We start from the raw sequence: 20,774 nt of genomic DNA, 5'->3' as shown, positions 1-20,774 counted from the left end.
TTTCTTTCTTTCTTTCTTTCTTTCTTTCTTTCTTTCTTTCTTTCTTTCTTTCTTTCTTTCTTTCTTTCTTTCTTTCTGAGAGAGAGCACGCACAGGGGTGGAAGGACAGAGGGAAAGGGAGAGAGAGAATCTTAAGCAGGCTCCATGCCCAGTGTGGAGCCTAACTCGGGGCTTGATCTCACAACCTGAGATCATGACCTGAGCCAAAATCAAGAGTCAGCCACTTAAATGACAGCCACCCAGGTGCCCCTTTGAAGGAAATTTCTAAGCAAGAAGAGTCAATATTAGTGGAGGAATTACCTTATAGTTTTGAAAGATATTCTGAGTTTTTACTAAGTCAGATTGGTCTTCCCAACAATTAATAGAGGTAACTCAATATGTGCCAGGTATCATGCTAAGTTTTTTGCCTGTGTTATTTCATCTAGGCCTCATGACCTTTGCAGGTGGATGTCATTTCCATCGTGTAAATAAGGAAACAGCAGTTTTGTGAAAGTGATTCACTTGGCCAAGTTAGTGAGTGGTCAAATTGGGTTTCAAACCCAGTTCTAACTCCACAGCCTACTATCTTAACCACTACCATATGCTGTAGCTTCTTAAGAGATGGGATAAAACAAATACTGTAGGGTACTATAATAGGTATACGTCATTAACTAAGCTGAGACTCATGTCAAGGGACCCTTCCAAACCCTACTTATCTCCCTCCAAACCCACGAGGCAATGACTTTCATCCTAGTCCTGGCTAGGATGATGAATAGAAATTATATGAAAGAGAAAGGACAATATAATTGGACAGTATAAGTGTCTTGATTTCTAGAACAATCGTCCTTGAGGCCAGGTCTATACAACCCAAAGAGAAGTTGTTACTCAACATTTGGAACTGGGACCAAGGTCAGACTGGCAACATGTTTTAACTTTCAGGAGCAAAATTGGCAACATCGACCAATCAATCTCCACTAGCTAGCATTAGCAGTGCAGTGCATGCTACTTTCATGTCACTGAAAAAACGAGTGGCTATTGTTTAGAGCAAAGGATCAATATCAAATGTTGTGTGAAATGAATTTGCAAGTGAGATACTTTATGTGTTAAGAGATACTTATGAGGGACCGAATAATATCATGAGCAGGAATTGGGACTGCCAGGAAAGGTTTAGGAACAGTGTCCTTGATGATGCATGAATTGGTCATCTCATCATCCACAGGATTGATAGAAATATTGAAAAGGTCAGAGATTTGCTTCATTAAATGTCTTAATGCCTTGCAAGTGTGAGAATGATGGCTGAAGAATCCAATTTGGAGGAAGAAGCTAGCTTGTTCTGGAAGAAATCCTAAACACAAGCAAAGTTTCTAAGAAGAAGTCAATGCATTTTGAGTGATGAATGAAAACAGGAAGGACTTGACATTTGTTTTGAACTTTTAAGGGAAACTTGACAAAACAAGGTGTTCTCAAGCAGAATAGTAACCAGGGTGAAAAATGGGCTTTCTAAAATGACCAAGAAACAAATGATGGAATCTTCAGAGGCAACTGTAGCATGCCAGAGACCCTAAGATGGGTGCAGAATCCGACTATGGATGAGGATAATGGGCTCGTGTTGTTCTGCTAGCAATGACACTATCCGTGTAGAATTCACTTCTCAAAGGCAGTCAATCAGGCTAATAGGATAAGAATTCTAAAGCACTGGAGGAATTCTGTGATTGGCTTTTTCTTTTTTAAATTTTTATTTATTTATTTGTCAGAGAGAACACAAGCAGGGGAAGACAGAAGCAGACTCCCTGCAGAGCAGGGAGCCCGATGTGGATGTGGGACTCAATCCCAGGACCCCAGGATCATGACCTGAGCTGGAGGCAGATGCTCAACCGACTGAGCCACCCAAGCGTCCCTGTGATTGGCTTTTTAGACACAACAGGGCCATAGCTGGTAAATCACTTTTGCAATTTTAGTTGTGCTGAGGGCATTCAAAAATTCTTGTGGTTTAAACTCTGTCCTTGGTTCTTGGAACAACCCTAGTTTTGCACAAGGGAAATCCTAGAAACTCAGGTTTATTCTGACTTTGTCATCCCATAAACTTACTTGGGGTCCTACTTCATTTCCTGTAACTCTCTTCTAGAATCCAAATCTCTTCTTTGGTTTCCCAACTGATAATCCATTCCCTCTGAAAGTAGTGTTCTGATTTGCCTCTCTTCCGGCCCTTCTAATCTTTACTTTGATACTATACTTCTATTTGTTCTTGGGACTCCTGGATACTTTCTACCTATTTCTTGCCTTGACACTATTGCCACTATCAGGGCTCCCTGACACTTTGGTCACCTGCTTGAGCTAGCTCCATAATGCTTAGGCCCCTCTTAGAGCTTAGGTAAGCCCTGCCTGTTTGTCTGGATCTAACTTATTTGAATGGTACCACTCAGCTTAGACTCCAGAGTCATTTATCACCAAGTTCAGAAAAATTTTCACCATTTGTAGAATGCAAATGCATCCTCAAAAGATGAAAAAGTTAACCTCAGCTGAGGAAATAAAAAAAATGTGTCTTAAGATTATAAAGTAAATACTCAAAAAGGAAGTTCCAGTGATTTTGTTTTTAGTGTAATAGTGAACTTCTGTGAAGAGGATAAGTCTCATTTGGATGTATAAATTCTAATGGGTTTGTCACACAATCCCTATTACTTTAGTAGTAGTGTGAAATAGAGTTTGATATCAGCTTTATTAAACTCCAATCTTGATCAGCTGGAAGAGTAGTGAGACCAGACACCATGTCCCCAGACTTTGTGTCTTCATTCATTTTTATGCCAGCAATGATACTGCACTACAGGTGAAGCTGGACATAGAAGGTAAATTTGAGGAGCCTGCAGAACTTGCGAAGAAGAAGAAAGAAGATGTTAAAGTTTAGAAATCTGGGGCGCCTGGGTGGCTCAGTCGTTAAGCGTCTGCCTTCGGCTCAGGTCATGATCCCAGAGTCCTGGTATTGAGCCCCGCATCAGGCTCCCTGATCAGCGGGGAACCTGGTTCTCCCTCTCCCTCTGCTGCTCTCCCTGCTTGTGCTTTCTCACTCTCTCTCTCTCTGTCAAATAAATAAATAAAATCTTTAAAAACGTTTAGAAATCTTGGAGCCCCTACCAGAATGCCCTCAAAACCCCAATTCAATTGACTGGGTTCCTGATACCTAATTCTTGGCAGTCCTCTGTTCCTAAGGTCCTGAAATCTGTCTCTAGGCCCTCTCTCTGGATTTCTACTTCTAGATATACTGCTCTGGAACACAATTATAACTTTTCTCAATTAGTATCACTGCTCTAAGAACCATCCAGCCTTCCCCCACTTCCCAGCCTGGCTCCTTTATATAGAAATGATAATGTGGATGGGTTACTGGTACTGTTGGCAAGCTTCTTTCAGGCCAAGGCTGAAGCCCATTTTGCTTCTTTCAGCCCCTGACTTACCCATTCCCTGTTTCCTCTCCCTCTCTCCCGAGGAGCCGCTGAGGTAACAGCAAGCCATCTGCCAAAACGGTGGAGGTTAAAGTATAAATTGAAGCTGGAGTTCTTCTAATCTAGTATGACAGTTTGTGCTGATCAGGTTAATGGAGATAATTTCTCTTTGGCTTGTATAGAGACATGAAAATTTAATCTGATTTGTTATTAATTACTCTGTCCAATCATTAACATAATGTTTCACTAAATAGAAGAAATCTATTCATGTTGCAGAGGCAGTGTGTCAACCAAAGCACAATAATAGAAAAGTGTTGCCTTTTATGTTCATCAGGGAAGCTGTATGACCAACGTGAGTGAGACATGCACTTTGACACGTTTCTCACCCGTAGGGATGGGCTGTCCTGAGTTATACACTTTCCTCTAGCTCCCTCAGGGAATTACATACATTTGTGAGAGATAGGCAAGGAATACAGAGGTACGTGGTAGTTTTGGGAAGAGACTGAAACTAATTGGCCCACAAAAAGATTAAATAACCACATCTTGAGTGAAAGCAAGATAATGCTTTATCAAAAAAATGAAGTGACTTTAGATGGCTCTTTTATATTCTTTTATTAACAACTATCAATTGAACAATGATTCTGTGTTAAGCACGTGGTGAGTACTGGAGATGTAATGTTCAAACAAGACAGACACAGATACTGCCTTTGTGAAGTTTATCATCCAGGTAGAGGATGTATATTTATGTGCCTATATATCTATATCCATGATCATTCAGATAATTCAGATGCAGAGAAATTTATAATGAAGTAATGAAAAAGTCAGGGTGCTCTAAGAGCATATCATAAAAAGACTGGGTGGCACCCAAAGAATGAGCCAGGTGGTAAGTGGAGTGAGGAAGGGGAGAAAGCACAGTATGTGTGAAAGTTTTGAGGAAGCATGTTTGGGGAACTTAAATTCTGAGAGGAAAGAAACTCTGAGAGCAAGAAAGCAAAAGAGGAGACTGGAGACTGAGGCAAGAGTTATATGTTTTTTGGCCATTAAATGGGCTCTAGGTGGGCTCCATGTCCTTGGATGTCATGACAGGTAATGTTGGTCACTTCCATGGAGCATTTGGACTTCATCCCAAAGGCAATGGGAAGTTGTTGAAAGTTTCTAAGTTTAGGTGATCTTAGACTAGTAGATTTTTAAAAAAATTTTCCCAATGGCCAACATGCTAAACAAACTCCTCAACCGATTTCAGAAACCTGGATGCAAGAAAAAGAAAAAAAAAAAGACATGTATGCATGGAGCAGATGAAGCATTTCCACTCTGCATCTGCACAGAAGGCTAGGCAGAACCCCTGAGAGGCTGAAAAGTAATTACACTTCTACTCTGGATCCATGTCTTAACCACAAGGAGTGCGTTCTGCAGGCTCTATTTCCTAATTGAGGGTAATTACAAGAAGTTAAAACTAGATTAGCGACAATTAGACCCTATACAAGAGGGAGCTCTGTGGGTGGTCGGGAAGGGAGTAGGAAGAACCAGCCGGGAAAGTGTTTCCCAAACTGTTTGGCATTCTTTGACTCATACTGTAGGTAGAAGTTCTTGGAGGGTTTATCTGTGCTCCTGGTGGTGCCCACCAGGAGGGTAGGCAGGTGAAATATGGTATACACACACACACACACACACACACACAAACACACACACACATCACTAACAGCCAATCAAGATTACTTTTTCTTCAAGCCAAAGTGCTTCATATGCCAATAAATGGAAACAAAGAGGAAAGGAAAGTGAAGTTTGCATTACAATTGAATGGAGCACTGGGTGTTATACGCACTGGGTGTTATACGCAAACAATGAATCATGGAACACTACATCAAAAACTAATGATGTAATGTATTGTGATTAACATAACATAATAAAATAAAATAAAATACATAGCTGAACATGGACAAACAAACAAACAAACAAAAAAACAATTTGAAAACATCTTGTTTGAGCAACTACGTTTTTGCCCCACTTTGGATCTAGATACTGTGGGAGAGACATGGCAAGTATATGATCTAGTCTTTAAGGAGCTTCCAAGTCTATTTGAGAAATTTGATGTGGCTGGAGCACAAAGGCGAAAAGGAGACCAGTGAACGATGAGCTCAAGAGGTGTCCAGAAGCCAGGCTGAGGAGCTCTGACTCCATCCCAGGGGCAGAGGGGGACCACAGAGAGTTCGTGAAAACAGGGAAAGGACAGAGCCAGGTTTGGATTTTAGAAAGATACACCTGGCCAGTTTAGAGAAAGTGGATGAGAGGGCATGGCAAGGAGCAAGTTGGGAGGGGGGCTCAGTCAGACCTGCCTGTAGAGAAAGCTGGGGCTATCTATGATCGCGAGGAGGAAGCTGGGGAGAAGCCAGTGTAGGCAGAAAAAAGTGACTTACTTCACTCTCTTCATACCAAACATTTATTGCTTTGATTCATTCAATTAACAAATAATTATTTTGCATCTGTTCTGTGCAGAGCACCATGGTAGGGGACATTAAGAGGAATAAGAATGATGTTATTCCAGTCTTCAAGGGGGCTGTGTAACTAACTGTTCAAGTGAGTGGAACAGTCAATAGCTGTTCTAGGTTTTTAAAGTCAGTTCTGCTCAGTGGAGGGGCAGATGATGTAAGAAATAACAGAAAGGGAGGTGAATGTGCATGAAGCCTGAGGAGAGACACAGTAAAGGGCATCGCTAAGCAGAAGCTAAGAGGGTATAATAGTAAGTAATATGCAATAAGTTTGGATGGGAAGGGTATGCTGACTATGTGTGTATAAAAATGTGTGTATGTGTGTGTGCATATGTTGTGTACACATGGGCACATGTACATAAGGCAGCCAAAAACCGTAGCACCAACAGATATTTCTATAAAAGAGAAAGACAGAAAGAGACAGAGAGGGAGAGAGAGATTTTTGTGGCGTACAAATTGGATCTTTCACATTTTCCCCTAAAAGTCATGTATACATGGTGGTATAGCCTGATGGAGTTGCATTTGTCTGGCAAACTCAATTTTATCATGCAAGGATTAACCTGGAAGTCCCAAAGCCTTATGTTTTAGGGTCTGAGGGAGGATCCCTGCTCTGCTGGCCAGTTCCCTGGAAGGAGGGAACAGCAGTGGCCTGAATCTCCAAGTACTTAGTCTAGTGCCTGGCACCAGGACACAGGAGGCCAGGAAGAAAGTGGCCTTCTCCACCATCTCAGAATCAGAACAGGCCAGATTCAATACAGGAGCCAGGTCACTGAAGAAGTGGTCAATCTCATAGGCTGCATGGAATGGCAGGTGGAAAGTCATGGCAACAGTGACCACAGGGGTTAGGAACTCATCCAGACAAGACCCACTGGCAAATAGGATGCATGTGCGGAGGTTCATGAGGGATGGGTGCTGGAGGGAGCTGCAGATGGCAAGGTGGCGGTCAGAAGATATGGCTGGCAGAACAAAGCACTTGACTACTGCAATGAACTGAAGAGGTAAAACTGGACCACACAACCTGCAAAAGAAATTGCCCCAGGATCTGAGAGAGGGTCTGTAGCATCTTAGGGGCAATGGAAGTAGTGTACCAGATCTCAAGGAACCAAAGATTGGACCAAAAGAAGTATGTGGGGGTTTGGAGGTTGAGCTCAAAGCAAATGACTGTGAGGATGAAAATGCTCCCCAGCATGGTCACTACATAGATGCCCAGAAATATCCCCACACGAAAAGACCGTAGCCCATAGAGATTCCCAGATTCCAGGAGGAGAAATTCTTTGTTCATGGTCAGATTATATGTGTCTGTGAGATTCAAACATTAGACCTGAAAAAAAGAGAGAAATATCGCCAATTGGAGAAAGAGCTGTGCTCCTGGAGGGAAGAAATAGCACCAGAAATGCCATATACTATTGAAACCAAAGGTTTTGTCTTTTCTCCTCCGAAATGAATTTTCTGTTTTGTTCTACTAGGTATATTTATCTAATACTTGTAGCAGAATCAGAAACTATGCCCTGGAGAGTGAACACAGAGGGCATCTCCTCTGCTCTTTTCGGCTCTTTTCCTTGACATAACATGTGACAAGTCTACCTTTGGGAGTCTCATAGTGGGAGGCAAACACTTCTTAATAGGGATGTCGTGCAGGAGCTTCTCTGAACTTCTGAAACTCAGCTTTTGAGAGTCAATAAAAGCATGAGTCCAGGATCCTAAAATAACATCAAGAATTTCAGACCACCCTATCTCCCACTGAACCCCTAAATCAGGGTAGGTTGCACCAGGAACATAATTAGAAGGAGGAGGAGAATTCAGAGATATTGATCTTAATGTACCTGTAAGAAAAATAAGACTCTCTGCCAGGCTCTGGGGACATGTAACTGATTGCTTCCATGGCATCAAATTCCTATGGAAATTGGGGAAAATGTATGTAAAGTTATTCACTTGAAATGTTAGAGAAAAATAATGTTCCATCCTTCATAAATGAAAATGACATTCCTGACTCACAAGCAGTAGGATGTGCATTTAGAGTTATTTTTTTTTCAGCAGCGGGGATGGATTTGCAGTGAGTCATGGCTGTAGCTCTCCCTTCCCCACAAGCCCCCTTTCCCCCAGCCAGAACTCAAAGACTCATATTTCTGAAATGGCTGTCTTGTCTTAGCGCCTGGGCTGTGATAGAATTGAAAATCAGGCTGTGTTGTGGCCTAAATTACGGGTTAATGTGAGGCCAGAGTTAGGGCCTCGATTTAGTTGGTGTTCTAAGCTGTAGCCTCTTTCTAGCCAAGGAATAAAGCAAAGCCATCTTTGCTGCTTTGCTTTGGTAATGACAATGTGTCCCTAACAGGTTACAGTTAAGTCATATTTTTTGTAAATGAAATACTATTTTAAATCCATTCAGGGAACTGGCTATTCAAAGGAATCTTATTAAGAATGCTTCTGTGACATGAAAAAATTTCTCCATAATTTACCCTTTGTACTAATCTGGATTGTTAATAAACTGGGCCTGTGTAAAGGAAGGTCCACCTATAACGGGGTTTCCAGCACATTTAGGGTGCCTAAGATGGTACTGAATATAATTACAGTGTATAAGGAAAATCAATCAGCAACTAGAGTTGTCCCTGGGGGTGACAGCTGCTTCCTAATTGGGGGATTAAACTGCAGTGTCCTATTACCATTTTACCTTGTCTTCAGAGACTGCTAGCCAGCATTCAGAACTGACATTAACATCATTAGATTTTTATCATTCAATCCCAAGTCTCATTAATTAATAATGAAATAAACTTGATTTCCCCTTTTAGCTTACAGGCGTGCTCCTTAGTGCCTCCAAATTCAAAGGCACACCAGCCTCCCTAAATCCTCTCCCATCCTCTCTTTTCTTGCAGTGAAGACATTCATGCTGATGCAAAAGAGAGCCTTCAGCTGAGAATTCTATTCATTCTTTCACTCAGTCTTTTCTTCGCTTACCAGATATTTTTGGACACCTGCTATGTGCCATATATTGGGCGAGGTAGGCATTGGGGATAAAATCTGGAGCAAGAAATTCATGGTCTTAATGTTCCCAGAGCTTACATCCCAGTAGAGGAGGTGATCTTAAAAGTAACTGTAAAATTACTACTGTGATAAATGCTATGAGGGAGAAATATGGGGTCCTAATACAAAGAATAATATGCCTGGAAATGAGATGTTCAGGGAAGAATATGGGTAGCCAGTTATGAGAACAATCAGAGGGGAGGTATTACAGGTAGAAAGGTGGCATGTGCAAAGGCCCTAAGTGAGACAAGCACCTGAACGCTGGAAGAAGTAAAACAACCGAGCAAACAACAAAACCAACTACTGTGGCTTGAGAGCAACAGGTGAGGCAGGCTCTGAGGGAAGAGCAATAGGAGGTGAGTTTGTAGAAGGTGTGGTCTGGTTTACATTTTGAAAAAATCCCTTAGGCTTCTATGTGAAGAATAGACTGTAAGGGGCTAATAAGGACACTGGGAAAACTGGTGAGGAAGGTAATAACAGTAATCCAGGTAAGAGATGGTGGCTAGGACCAGGCTGGGATGGAGCAAGGTGGATTAATTTGGGGGCTTTTTAGTAAAAATGAATAAAAGCTTGTCATTTGTGACAACATGGATGGACCTAGAGGGTATGCTAAGTGAAATAAGTCAGACAGAGAAAGACAAATACCATATGATTTCTCTTATATGTGGAATCTAAAGAATAAAACAAACAAAAAGCCCAAACAGACTCTTAAACACAGAAAACGAACTGGTGGGAGGTGGATGAAGGGATGAGTGAAATAGGTGAAGGGGATTAAGAGGTACAAACTCCCAGTTATAAAAGAAATAAGTCATGGAGATGAAAAGCACAGCATAAGGAACATAGTCGATAATATTGTCATAACATTCTATGGGGACAGATGGTGACAACATTTACCATGGTAAGCTCAGCATAATGTATAGAATTGTCAAATTACTGTATTGTACACCTGAAACTAATATTACATTGTACATCAACTATACTTCAGTAACACATCTTTTAAAATTTAGGGTATTTTACATAGGAAAACTGATACTTTTTTTGTACATATTATACTTTAATAAAAAAGTTTAACAAAATGACATGGATTAAGCAACTATATGAATGATCATGTCTTTTCCTGAGATGGGAAGACCAAGTAGGTAATTTAGTTTGGGGGGGATTTTCTTTTGTCTTTCTTCCTTCATTCCTTCCTTTCTTCCTTCCTGCCTTTTCAAAAGATCTAGTGGGGTATGATCCATGGCTGGGATGACAGTTTCAATCCTCATATGAGTCAACAATCTGGTAACAGGACCCCAGCCCCAGCTAGACAGAGCTCTCACTGTGGTCACACAGCAAACTCTTAAGCTAAAGCCTGACAAATTCCTGCCCTTGGTTTCAAAAGGGACCAGGGAAGACCGTGAATGTGTCAGTGTAACTCTTGACTCACTCTGTAGAAATTGCTCAAAGCTCAGGGTTAGCAACAGCATATCAGGAGCATCCTCTGTAAATGAAGCACAGGAAAGCATAATTCCATGGGGACTGTTAGACTCCCTTCATCATGAGTCTCCACAAAACCTTTATTAATGGCAATCCAACTACCCAGAGCTTTCAATTATCTGGGATTTTTAAAAAAATTCTGTTTTGTTTCATTTTGCTTTTACATGAGAGAGAGAGAGAGAGAGAGAGAGAGAGAGAGAGAGAGAGAGAGAGAGATAATGAAATGAGCTTAGTCAAGAAAACAATTTTCAGGAGATGTCCTAGGGTCAGAATACATTCAGTCCTACTCTTTTTGTCTTCTCCATCTCCTTTTGTAGCTCTGGCCAGTCAGAATTAATGCTCAAAATAATGGTCAGAGGCTCTGAAAGATCCTCAATCAGTAAAGAATGATTCCAGTATATCATTATACTTGATTTACTAGGCAGGGACAGTGGACTCAGATATCTTAGTGAATTTTTTTTTTTTTGCAAACATGGTAGAAAACAGCTTGTTCTTAACTTTCCTTTACCCAGAAAATCTAATTAAACATATACTCTTTCTCCTGGCATATCCTTAATCAGATTTTGCCCTGGTATTAATTATCCTTTGTCCTTATAAACATCGAAAGGTATTCATTAGCATGAAAAATTGTTTGGTGCCCAGTATAAAATAAAACCCCCAAATTTACCTCCTCCCATCACCTCTGAGATGTTAATAGTTGCAAAAGTACAATCATAAAATTGCAAGTGTAGCAGTATAACTAGGAAGTAGGAGACTAATTATGGAAGCCCAAACTCATTACCTCTTCTAGAGTCAATCCAGGGAAACCTCTTAGAATAGGGGGTGGTGAGGAGGAAGCCAAAAAATAGGTGAAGATTACAACTCTGGAAGGGAGAAGTATATAGCTTGATAAGGAGAGCAATTATCTGGCTATACCAATCAGATACCATATGATCCAGCAGTCCCATTTCTGGGTATATATCCAAAGGAAAGGAAATCGCTATCTCAGAGAGATAGCTGTCCTCCCTATGTTCATTGCAACATTATTCATAATAGTCAAGATATGGAAACAACCTAAATGTCCACTGATAGATGAATGGATAAAGAAAATGTGGTGTATATATGCAGCAGAATATTATTCAGCCTTAAAAAGGAAGGAAATCCTGCTATTTTTGACAACATGGATGAACCTAGAGGGCATCGTGTTAAGTGAAATAAGTTAGACACTGAAAAACAAATGCTGTATGATCTCACTTATGTGTGGAATCTAAAAAAGATGAGCTCATAGTACCAGAGTGGAACCATGGTTACCAGGGGTTGGGGGTGAGGGGAATGGGGAGATGTTGGTCAAAGGGTACAAACTTCCAGTAATAAGATGAATAAATCCTGGGATCTAATGCACAGCATGATTACTGTAGTTACTAATACTGCATTGTATACTTGATATTTGCTAAGAGAGTAGATTTTAAGTGTTCTCACCTCAAAAAGAAGTTATTATGTGAGTGAAGAATGTGTTAATTAACTTGATTGTGGTAATCACTTCATAATACGTGTATATTAAATCATCATGTTGTACATCCTAAAAACAACAGATATCCAGTTCTCTCCCTCCCTACAAACTCCTAACTCTATCCATAAAACAAAAAAATTAAGCAACAAACACATAACAGTCAAATGTTCTCTTAGATCTTTATTCTCCCCGAAGTTATTCCAGGCTGATATCTGGGACAATTGTTTAATGATAGATGTCAGGGTTAATTGGTAGTGCAGAAGATCATCTGGATAACCCAAGCCTCACTCTTTAAGTCATCTCTTGGTCCAAATACATATAAACCTGTTCCTGAATGTGATGTCTGAGAAAGAAAAGGCTGGTGAGCAGGAAAACTACCCAGAGACAGACTCTGAAAGGGCAGAGAAGAAATCCTTAACTGGTACTATACTAGCTCTTCTACCAGTAGAGGAAGTTGAATTTTTGGGTCAATTCTTATATAAGTGGTGTCTTTTTGAGTAATTCCTGTTTGTACCATGCAGCAGGAAATTTTGGCTAAAATTTCCCTTTTCCTTTGAATACAACTTGTGGAACATTATAGACAGCTCATTTTTTTATTTTAAATTTTTTATTTAAATTCAATGACACATTAATGTGAAAAATGATTTTGTTATTTGTGTTTATGCACCTTGAGATCTGGAGACAGGCATAACTGAAATGCCTGAAACAAACATTGTTGAGACCCAGAAACAGACTGGAGATAGACATTATTGAGACCTGGTGACAGATATTTCCATTCGACTATATTCTTTGGTGTCAAATACTTTTTTTTTTTCCTGTTCTGTTCCATTTGTCAACACGACAGACAATGAAATGGGCCAAGAAATATCTTGGGCCAAATGATACGTGATGTGTCATTATGTGACATACCTAGCCTAAATGTGAAGAATAGCAACAATTATTCTGGTAAATTGTGCAAAGGATAATGAGCTCATACTTTTAGTCTCAACTAAGATATTTCATATAAAAATTTGGGAGTCTAAATAATCTGTTTAAATGTAGTTTCTCAATTACCCTATAAATATAGATTCTAATTATGGCTATTACTTTATAGCCACAATCTGAAATTGATGGAATTCAGAAAACATTTCATCAATAAACCATTCTAGAAAAAACTAATTGGTCTCCACAATGCTAAATACCCAGTTTGAATGAGGAGTTTACCTTTGAACAAGTTATATTTTTCTAATTGGCTTCTTATGTTTACCTTGTCCTCTGAGTGATGAAAGAGAATTTGCCACACTTTCTATGCCTGCTCCATTCCCTTATATCCAGGATAACTGAAATATCCTGATCCATCATTTTAATACTTCTCTGCTCATATGCTCACGGTGCCAGGCATCTGAATAACAGTGACATTTATTTTCTTGCATCTTTCACTCATCGTCCTGGTGTTTGACTGTGACAATGGGAAAAATCTCAGTACCCCTCCTACTTGCTTCTCTCTAATCCCCACCCTGTAGCATTCAAAACTGTATCTGTCACCACTCACATTTTCTTTTTGAAGCTTTCTGCTTCCAGACTCCTCTTCTTCGTGGATCGTGACAAATTTACCGCAGTGAGAAAGCTGCAATAGTCACAGTTACATGGTTTCTTTGGTCCATACTAGAGGATTTATCATGTCACAGGGAAGTAGTATTTTGGAGTAGGGAAGAGCATGATCTTTTGTCTGACAGACCTGAGTTTGAGTTCTGGCTCCACCATGTACTCTGTGTGACTCTGGGCAAGTAACTTAACCTCTTGGTGCTTTAATTTTCTCAGCTGGAAAATAAACAATACTTATAATAATAAAACTACTTCACAGTGTTTTCATTAGGGTTGAATGAGATAATCCATATGAAGTGTTGGTGAGGTACCCAGCACTCTATAAGTGCTCAATCTCATTCACATTTTATATTGTGTACATATATATATGGCTATGATTATACATTTATATATCGTTTCATGTGTCATCTCCCTCACAAAATTATAAGTGCCTGAAAAGTAGGTGCAATCTTGGAGTTTTTCAATTGCTGTCCTCTGATTTCCTTCACAAATCTAGCACAAGAAATGAGCTCCCAGTAAGATCTTAGTAAGTATTTATTTGTATAACTTTTTTTCCCATCCCAGCTCAAATCTGCAAGCTTTATTTTGGTCACTGCTGACAGAAACCTAAATAGATTTTTCTTACCTCTCATTGTCCTTGTCCTCCATAGAAGGACTGGCCACCATAACCCCATGGTTCTGGATGTTTTGTTTATACTGACAGAGAATCCGGATCCACATTCAAGAACATTCTCAGTCGAGGTGCTGCTCTAACTGTCCAACTTAATATCCTACCTTAACTTCCTCCCATTAGGGAGGCAGGTCCTGCCTGATTGTTCAGTGTGCTGTTCTCATGAAAATCAACTACCCATAAGCCTGTTTCCCCAGGGTAAGGTTTTCCTTCTCTACTGGGAAAGTGAAATAAAATGGTAGAGTATACAAAGAACATCCAGAATGTCTCGGGCTAACAAATTTCTCACCAAAACCTGAACTCTGAAGTTTGTGGGTTCAGAGGAGCCAATTACTATTCTGAAAGTCAAATTTTCCTGTTGTGCTGAACAGGGCCAACCCTCAGCAACACTGGGATATTGGAAAAGGTTGATCTGCAGCTACTACCTTTTCTCTTTCTTTCTCTCATTCATTCACCTTGGTTGACTCCACTTTCATCTTGTCTCTGAACCCTTTTCCTCTCTCTTCACCTCTAGTTCAGTACTTCTAGAAGTTCCTTTCAAATTATTTTCTCTTTAATTTGTAGTTAAATACACATTGATTTTTGAGGAGCTCATCTAATATAAAACTGAATATAGACCTGTGGCGGAAATCTTTGCACACAGTAGGCATTTAATATTTTTCTGACTAAAGATCTGGAAATACAATTATTTCCTCTTGAGTATGTTCAGTAAGGAATCAACAATTAACCAAAAGTATTTTCAAACTTTTGTCCCCTCCCCCCCCACAACCCTTGATTCAATACTGCTAGGAGACCCTTCCAAAATATCAGTCCTTCTTTTCAGGGTCTGATCTGCAGTTCCGTTTCTTAAACTCATTATGAATTTGGGATTGTATGAATGACAAGCTACAGAGCCTCACTACTGCACTAGCTATAAAGGAAGAATTTACTGAGAAAATTAATATTGTAAACAAGGTTTCAGGGGTCGCGCTTAACCTCCGCAAGAGAACTGAGCACACCTAGTATAAATCAATATTGCTGATTACAAATGATTTATGTTTATTCATTAAAACAGATACCTCAGACATCTGACAACCTTTTAAAGCTGTTAATTCAAGTTATTGAATATACTCAAGAGGAAAATGTCTGCATTTTAGATTTCCATTCTATTCTTCAGTCAGAAAATATTTACTGAATGCCTGCTACATGCAGAGTCCCACTATAGGTATATCTCAAATTATATAATAGATGTACTCCTTTAAAAGGTGTATATCTTCTGGGGAGGCTAGGTGGCTCAGTCAGTTAAGCATCTGACTCTTGATTTTGGCTCAGGTCATGATCTCAGGGTCCTGGGATGGAACCCCATGTTAAGCATCTGACTCTTGATTTTGGCTCAGGTCATGATCTCAGGGTCCTGGGATGGAACCCCATGTTGGGGTCCCTGCTCAGCATGGAGTCTGCTTGAGATTCTCTCTCCCTCTCCCTCTGCCCCTCCCCCTGCTCCTGCTCTCTCTCTCTGTGTGTCTCTAGAATAAATAAATAAATCTTAAAAAAAAAAAAAAGAAAGAAGGGCAGCTGGAAGAACAGTAATGCTGTGATTAGGAGTCAGGAGCTGAGAGAATCAATGTTTCTCAGCAAGCAGCATGTAAAATGCAAAGTTCATAAAAGCTTAATTTACAAGACTCTAAATTCCTTGGGGGCAAAAGGCTGATCATATCTTATTTGTCTCTCTAATCACATGGCTTGGTGAATGGTTGAAAATTCAAAAGACACCAATCAAGCTTACAGGTGATTGTACATGGTCACAGCTTTGTACTTAGCAGGACTTACTTAGCAGATGGCAAGGAGGGAAAGTCTGGAAATTGGATGACTAGTTTTCAAAGTTCAGTTGTAGACTAAAAGCAAAGTTTGAGCTAGGCAATCTTCAAGAGCTGAAGAATGTTATTGATACGGAGTGGTGATTGGTATCTGGGCAGCCTAGTAAGTGCTATTACATAAAGGAGTCTAATTTCCTGCTCTGTATTTTTATCAGAGATTCCAGATGGAGAATTGGATCATAAGTTTAATGAACCCCTCTTGTAAGAATTTGTAGTAGATAGGAGGGTGGTTTTCATCAAAGCTTAAGTGGTAAGGACAAAGGGACAAGATCTGAGGTTGTTATAGGAACCTCTTTCCTCTCAAGGGCTATCAGCAGGATTAAATAATGGCCATGGTGCACACTGCAATAGTAAGGACCACAGAGTCTGGAGAAGAACAAGATGGAAAAGAAAATAAGTAGGAGTAGGAGACAGGGGAAGAGAGAAATAAAAGGAGGGAGGGTGCTAGTGCCACCACTAGCAACTTTAATCACTCCATAGTCATGGTTTACCAGTCTCTGAACCTTCTCCATTGTCTCTTTTCACCATTTGAGTCTGTGTTCTCAGGCCACAGTCAGGCAACAGATAGCTACTCAGTGCCTGTTCTGTACCACCTACTATGGTAGGTGCTGTGAGTGATACAGACATAATTAGAATATGGTTGTGGGGGGTGGGGAAGAGCTTTGCTTTGCCTGGCACAGGAGGCTGATAGCTTTATTCCAAGGTGGGATGAAAAATGCCAAGAGAGGGATTCAAGCAAAGTGCTCAGGTTGGAGGAAGCAGAGAAGACTACCTAAAGGGAATGGTATTTGAGGTGTTCCTTGAAAGGTACAAAGGGCTTCAGTAGGTGAGTTTGGGAAAGAACATTCAGGGAAGAAGAAATGGACTGAGCAAAGAGAGGAGATGGGCATAATACGGGTACAATTATAGCAAACTCTTGCCCTTTTTGTTGTTATTTTCAATACACCAGGAACTGTGCTGAGCACTCTGGATGCATTGCCTCATTTAGTCCTTATAATAATCCTATGGGGCAGGATTCCTCTATTGTACCTATGGTATGGATTAGAAAACTGAGACCAGAGAGGCTATATAAATTGTCCAACATCACACAACTATGAAGTGGCAGAACTTGGGCTTATCTGAGTCCAGAGCCGATGCAGCAACTAACCAATAAACTATTTGCCAGTCAGGGTATGGAAAGCAACAAAAACACAGTGTGGCTGGAGCATAGAGCATGTGGAAAGGAGGAATGGCAGCTGCAGTCAAACTGTGGAGCATCTTACTGGCAGCCTAAGGAGTGGGGGCTGGATCCTGTAAACAACGGGAAACCACGGGAAGTTTTAAAGTAGTAGAGTGACAGTCAAAGTGGTACTTTAAGAAGATTAGTCTGTCAGCAGTACAGAGGATGGATGGGAAAAGGGAGACACTGGAGGCCGTTAAGAGGCTATTGCAATATAATAGTCTGGGTGTAAGGTAGTGTATTAGTGTATTAAGCACTTGAGCTAAGAAAGCCAAAGAGGGGAATGGACAAAGGAGAGACATTGTGAAGGGAAAAGAAAAAGAAATTGTGACTAACTGGATATGGGGGTTGAGGGAGACAGAGAGGTAAGAATTAAGTAAGTGACACTGAGGTGTGGAGGCTTTCTAACTAGAATGGTAATGCCATCATGGAGTTGTGGGACTGCTGGTTTGGACTGGAGATTGAAGCTGGGAGAAATCTCTAAAAAGTGATCCTGCAACTATGGAAATTACTAGATTAATGTGGGGAGAGACAAGAGCCAAAGGTAAAAGCTTGGGGGATGCTTCCATTGAGTTGATGTGGCAAAGAGGGACAGTTATAATGGAGATTGGCAATAAATGCTATTGGGAAGGGGAGGAAACCGGAAATAGTGGAATAGGGATTTGGGGAAGGTGGAGTGATCAACATTGTAGATATGGGAGAGGGGTCAGAGAAAAAGGAGGATGAGAAAATATTATTGATTTGGGTGATTAGAAGATCTTTAGTGATTGACAAGGAGCAGTTCCATAATAGAGCAAGATTTCAAGGGGATGATGAAGAGAGAGAGTAGGGGTCACACATCAGAGACAATGGCTATAGAGAATGCTCAGAAGAATTTTTGTGATGAAATTAAAGGAACAGAATAGATACTTAAGGGGTATTAGGATTACTGAAAGACCTTCTTAGGGTAAGCATGATCCTAGCACACTTGTTAGCTAGGAAGGAAAGTTAATTACCATGAAGGAAAATGTTAATTAACATTTGCTAGTGCACATGTAGAGATTAAAGACTTGGGGTCAGATCGGGAGTAATAGTGGTTGGAACAAGATCCTGATTAATGTACAAAAGGATCAAGAACTAGGCGAAATGTTTGCTTTGGCAAATATGGGAGTGATACCTTCTTTGGAAAATGAAAAAAAAAAAAAGAAAAGAGGCCAACTGAAGTTACATAAATATTTAGAGATGGAAAGATGACATTAAACTGGAAACATTCTGAATTTTCAAGGAAGTTTGTATGCCATGTGCTGACTGGTCTTGGTGTTGCCAGTAGATTATCTGCAGAAGGAAAGGAGAGTGGACATAGGGCTGAGAGCTTCAGGAGTGTGTCCCCAGCAACTGGCACAGTTCCTGGCACACAAAGTGCTCAATAAATAGTTTTTGAATAAATAACTGAATAAGTAGACAAGATTTAGAACAACCGCTATGAAGCATGAATCATGATGTCATAGTAAGTGAATAAAAATATTACAGAACAACAGCCACTGGAATGGAGAAGATGAGAAAAATAAATGACACCAGAGTTGGTGAGGATGTGGAGGAACTGGATTGTCCACACTATGCTGGAGAAAGTGTAAACTGGTACAATCACTTTGAAAACATTTGGCAAGCAATATCTACTGAAGCTGAACATATGCATACCCCACGATCCAGCAATTCTACTTCCAGGTATACACCCAAGATAAATGAGTACATTAGTTCACCAAAAGACATGAACAAGAATGCCCATAGAAGACATAGAAAATTCATACACCCATAAGGGTTAGATGACCTGCCTGAAGTTGCTTAGGTCATAAGTGGAAGAACTGGGATTTGAACTCAGGGCTTTCCCCCTATAAAGCCTATGCATTTGCCTCTGCACCACACTGCTACTGGATGTCATTTATTATGCCCATCACTTTACATGTATTGTTGCTAATACTTACAATCTCACAATATGTATAGTATTACCTACATTTTACAGATTAATAAACTGAGGGCCAGAATCTGCTTGCACAAATTCACACAGCTAGTGAATGGTGGGTAAATTTTCCCACTCAAGAGCTACAGTGTGAACTCAGATTTGCCAAGCTCCAAAATCCATGATCTTTTTCTTCCATCAAGAGATGGAGGCTTTTCTCAAGTTTTGAGAAGTTTTAAGAAGAAAGTATGGTGAACTGATGTAGTTGAAAACATAGGAATGGTTCAGTGAGAGAATCTTGGCTAGCCTAAAAGGCAAAGACCAACATCACAGTCAAGTAATGTCCTCCTCCATCTTTCTGTGATCTACTCACTTTATTATAAGTGCCTGGGAGCCAATGATGGCTCTAGATATACCGGTCAAGTGGACAACTATGGTTTTAGCAGTAACCACTCACCTCCTTTTTCAATCCTTTCACTTACTGTAGGCAACCCTCTCATATATTTGGCACACACACACACACACACACACACACACACGTGCACGCATGCACAGTCCTCTAAAACTATCTCCTTACCAATCAACACTTTACTGCAGTGGATTTGTTAAATACTCAAAGTATTAAAGCCTGAGGTGACTTAGTGGCTTTAGCCATCCAGTTTAAGGATACAGATCAAGAACTATCCCCACTCACTTATGAACCAGTTTGAACTCCCTTCTTGGAGGGGGTGTTCAGAGTTTTGTGGTAAGTATCTCAGACTAGTTCTTCCCCATGCCAAGAGCACCAGAACACTCCAAGTGTAACCCTGATTCCCCATGTTCTAATATCTTTTCCCTAAAAAGGCCCCTCCCTGACCTTGAATCATTGCTTTAATAGAAGCAGTTCTGGGACGGGAGATCCTAACCAAGGTGGACTGAGCCTCAGAGGACAAAGCAAGTTTTGAGGACTCCAGGTTGGGCATAGAGGCTCTGACCTCTGTCAGGTCTTCCCTTACTCCCAAACCAGAACATTGCAGAACAAGCCCTATTGCTCTTTCTATCCCTTCTTTCACCCTCCCTCCCCTGAATGGGAGATGTGAATTCGTTTTCATGGCAACCTGTGGCTGTGCCTGATAGTCTCTTCTCTCAGCCGGTTCTAGGCCCTGGACATCTGTTCTCAGTTCACTTCTAATACTTCCCAAACTAAGCCCAGTACCATATGCCAAGTTCCACAGTTTCTGTGTGTAGGTGATGGAGAGTCCTTCATCTACATCCAAGGTAAGACAAACAAGAAAGAGGAAGCAGAGTGCTTAAAATTTGCTTTCTGGGGACAAGGAGGTGAGGGCCATTAATTTAAGTTATTTAAGGGTTTACTACCTGCCAGTCATGGTAATGTCCTGTCCCTTCTTTCATTTAATTCCCTCAAACAACTTTATGAAATAAGAATCACTATCCTGATACACTGCAGGGATGAGGGAAATGGAAAGTGAGAGAGGCAGTGATTCGCCTAACATTGCACAGCTGTGATTTCAACTTAGTCTTTATCTTAGTTTCTAAAACACAGTCTCATTGGAAGACACTGATTTGTGGTTCTTCATTTTTTGGAAGGAAAGTAAGAGCTACAGAGAAGTCTTTCCCCAATCCCTGT

General features: G+C 40.5%; 1 pseudogene; it reads right to left on the bottom strand.

The window, feature by feature from the left end:
- Positions 1-6,454: 6,454 nt before the first annotated feature.
- Positions 6,455-14,186, bottom strand: LOC112809160 (olfactory receptor 6N1-like; annotated as a pseudogene).
- Between the last annotated feature and the right edge of the window lie 6,588 nt (positions 14,187-20,774).

Source organism: Callorhinus ursinus, unplaced genomic scaffold, assembly GCF_003265705.2.
Source record: "Callorhinus ursinus isolate GAN/ISIS: 27379988/994484 unplaced genomic scaffold, GSC_fseal_2.0 scaffold33, whole genome shotgun sequence".
NCBI classification, from domain to species: domain Eukaryota; kingdom Metazoa; phylum Chordata; class Mammalia; order Carnivora; family Otariidae; genus Callorhinus; species Callorhinus ursinus.
Note: the sequence above shows the minus strand (reverse complement) of the source record. Positions and strands in the feature narration are given on the sequence as shown.